At 40.5% G+C, this 4,134-nt stretch overlaps 1 non-coding gene across 1 annotated transcript; it reads left to right on the forward strand.

Moving 5' to 3' along the window:
* The first annotated feature begins 3,397 nt into the window (after window positions 1-3,397).
* TRNAN-AUU (transfer RNA asparagine (anticodon AUU)) lies at window positions 3,398-3,471 on the forward strand. Its single transcript has one exon. It is a non-coding gene; the product is annotated as a tRNA-Asn (tRNA).
* The last annotated feature ends 663 nt before the right edge of the window (window positions 3,472-4,134 follow it).

Below are 4,134 nucleotides of genomic sequence, written 5' to 3' on the forward strand. Positions count from 1 at the left end.
TTACACCGCATGTAATAATAATAATAATAATACCCACAGTCGCAGTGCCCTTTATACACATAACCACCATATCAGTGCAGCTTACACACATAATGCCAACAGTAGCAGTGCCCCTTCTACACATGCCCACGGTGGCAATCCTTTACATGGCAAATATCAACCTGGTTTTGCCATGTAAAGGATTGCCACTTTAAAAACAAACAATCAAACAAAAACAAAAAAAAACAACAGGAAAAAACACAAAATCTCTCACTTTCTGATTCTCACACCCTATTACATTCCTCTCTATATATTTAAATGTTTCTATTACTGTATGTTCCCTCTTCCCTTCTCCAAACTATACACATCAACATTTTTTAGTATTTCCAGGTAAGTTTTGTGATGTAGGCCATGCACAATTTTAGTTGCCCTAATGTATTTACAGCCTTCTGGAGATATGGCTTCTGGAACTGAACACAGGATTCTAAATGTGGCTGTACCAAGGACCTATACAGTGGCATTACAGGTTGAGTATCCCTTATCCAAAATGCTTGGGACCAGAGGAATTTTGGATATCGGATTTTTCTGTATTTTGGAATAATTGCATACCATAACGAGATATTATGGTGATGGGACCTAAATCTAAGCACAGAAGGCATTTATGTTTCATATACACCTTATACACACAGCCTGAAGGTCATTTTAGCCAATATTTTTTATAACTTTGTGCATTAAACAAAGTGTGTGTACATTCACAGAATTCATTTATGTTTCATATACACCTTATACACACAGTCTGAAGTTCATTTAATACAATATTTTTAATAACTTTGAGTATTAAACAAAGTTTGTGTACACTGAGCCATCAAAACACAAAGGTTTCACTATCTCAGTCTCACTCAAAAAAGTCCGTATTTCGGAATATTCCGTATTTCGGAATATTTGGATATGGGATACTCAACCTGTATTACTTTTTTCTGCTACTGGTTCTTTAACCTATGCAAACAAGCATCTGACTTGCCTTTCCTATTGCTTTGTTACATTGCTTACCTGAAATAGTAATACTTAGATAGCTTTCCTCTTGCCATTATAATGCCCTTAATATTATAGTTAGCCTTTGCATTTTTGAGACGTGTATGATTTTGCATTTTTTGGCATTAAATGTTGCCATGTTCTTGACCATTCCTCTAGTCCAGGGGCGGAACTGCCAGAGACAACGGAGTCAGTTGCCGCCGGGCTCCAGCCCTAAAGGGGCTTCCTCCATTGCCCCCCGGCTGTTACGTGCCCTTCCTACTAAATAGACAAAGGCGCTACCAGCAGGGTCTCGCAGTTTGTACATTCCATGCCGTAACACCCTTCTTTCCACCTTCACAATGAAGCTATTGGTACTTTGCAAAAAAAAAAAATTATTAGCATTGCAACTCAGCAGATCAATGCAGTGTGCAGCCACACACTCCATATATCTGCTCAGCCACAAAGCTGATTATTTCTTCACAAAGTACAAGGTGAGCTCCAAATAGAATTCTCTAGCTTAGATTATACCTTTCTATGCAAGGGTAAATAGCTCAATTGTTTGACTGCAATGCCACAGGAAATGGTTTGGATCCAAGACAGTGTGACTGAATAATAAAGAAACCTTAAGATGAGTTCATGAATGTTGTATAAGTATTAGTGAGAGAAGGGGTCAGGAGCATGCTAGGCTGCAAAAAATAAGGTAGGCTGCAAGTGAAAGTAATGATCTCCTATATATTTTCCCAGATCTGTCACTCTGTGTGGCTAACTCTGGGGGAAGTCACAGCAATGGGCGGAGACGGCAACTGCAGGACGATACACCAGTGCCAGCAGCAGACCGTAACAAAGTGACAGATCATGGAGAATATATAGGAGGTAGGGAGGTGGCCATGGTACATGGCTGGCCAAGGGACACTAGCTCATGTACCCCTTTACCACTGAGGCTGGCCACCAAGGATGGACCTGTCACCAGTGCACATGCAATAACCTCTTCTGCTGCCCTCTTTGCAACTCAGATTGCCCAGTGCTCCCCTTCGCTAACAGTCCACAAAGTTTCCCCATCTCACGATCTGCCTCCTCACCCCCACTTTCATCTCTACAGCACACGCGCATATCATACAAGATCCCATCATGCGTACGTAGGTCTGAAATGCAAGAGGGAGGTTGGGGGGAGATTGGCATGCGCCAGCAACACCACACAGCTCACTGTGACCACAGTGGAGAGGCGCTGCAACAGGACAATACACCAACATCGGAGCAAGGAACTGCGTCGGTCAGGAGGAGAACTATTTCAATAGCATAAAAAGGTTAATGCGTCCCACCCTATGGACACCAGACTTATCAAGTCACTGTTGCCAGAGTCTCATACAATGACTCTGAACCTCTAAGCACACTATTTGACTGTCCACACCCTGCTGTGCCTATTACCCATCTCCTCCACCACCCTCAACACTGACCCACACATCATTCACCCACAAAGATACAATAAAGGTAGTTTGGATAAATTAGCTAAATGAAATGGATTTAACCAATTTATCTAAATGACCATTTTTGGATGTTTTCCAGTGTTTGTGAACAAATGGTCAATTGTAATTTGCTGCCACATATTAGCATAATTTTGTTTCAACTAGAAAAAAAAATTGGACAGATAATCTAAGTGTGGATCCAGTTTAAAGGTCCGTATTCACGGCCCGATTTTGGGGAGAGATGTGTGCTGAGCGAACTGCTCAGCACACATCTCTCCCCCCGCTCAGCACAGCGTGATGTGTGCTGAGCGTACGGGGGGTGGGGGGGGCGCTCATTTCACCCCCTGTGTAGGGCATTCTGTGTGTATCCAGCTTAACAGGTGTGAGCATCATACAACTACTGACTTGCGAGTAACTATACAGCAGCTCCATACCTTGTGACTTGAAGAAACACCAGTTAACCCCAGGAATGCTGCAGTCAAAGCAACAATTCCTCTTCTTCAATTACCATTTTAATAATAGGGTAAAGAAAATGAAGTGGATTTTTGAAAGAAAATAATACTGTCAATATACTATTAAAACAAATTAAAATGGTAAAAGTTATTGTACTTTAAGTAAAAATAAAAGAGACAAAATATCAATCCCAGTTTTGGATTACTTTAATTAACAAAAAAAATGCATATAGCAGAGGATAGTTTCAATCTGCCTACCTCTGGGTTATGGGCCCAGCATGCTTCCATTGCAGTACTCTGCTACACATGTAAGTGCAAGAGATCCTGAAGCACTTACTCATCATGGGAAAGTACCAATGTGTTTCTTCGTTGGTTGATGGAAGAAACATCTTACAAAAACTCTCCAGATTATTGACTTTTTAAAGTTTTTCTAGGAAACGTTTTAGATGAATGCTTATTAGCCTTTGTCAGTATGGACTTTTGCAAAGTGTCTCTGTGGCGCAATCGGTTAGTGTGTTTGGCTATTAACCAAAAGGTTGGTGGTTCAATCCCACCCAGGGACGTAATTAACCTTGTGATCAGATTTTGGTGATATTTAAGTAGACAAGTCAAAATTTCAAACCTCCTCTTATGGTGTAGGGTACATGGCCTTCTCTGATGTAATCAGAGTTAGATTTGATTCAGTGATTTTATAAAAAACAGCTAGGAAGCACAATTTAGCAGTGGGTTGCAGAGAAAAAAAATATGCTGGCAGAAAAATCCAATCGAGTGATTAAACAGCTCTTCATTTTCTGGCTTTATTTTTATGCTAACAAATTTGTTCTCTGAAAAGTGTCCACAAAGCCAAGTCTCTGATTAACACCTTTGTAAGGATGGTTTTTCACCTATTACTAAATTAAACTTGCTTCATTGGAAAGGCAGCAAGATGCATCCTCATTTCAATGTCTACTGAAATAATACAAGTTGACACCAGGAAACATTAACGCCACTGCATCCTTGCTGCTTTCTCATGTGGAAGTCTGTTTAATGTGAAAACAAATGTGTGTGTTTTTTTCAACCTGGAAGCCCAACATCGATTAAGATCGATCTTAAATAGACCCCTGGGTTTTAAGGATAACCATGGTTGAGTCCAATGGTTAATTCACATTGACCGAAGTTCTAATTAAGTCACCTGTGCTCAAGCATGATATCCTTAAAATCTGGATTGCAATGACAGCATTTTGGAA

Source organism: Pseudophryne corroboree, unplaced genomic scaffold (assembly GCF_028390025.1).
Source record: "Pseudophryne corroboree isolate aPseCor3 unplaced genomic scaffold, aPseCor3.hap2 scaffold_1006, whole genome shotgun sequence".
NCBI classification, from domain to species: domain Eukaryota; kingdom Metazoa; phylum Chordata; class Amphibia; order Anura; family Myobatrachidae; genus Pseudophryne; species Pseudophryne corroboree.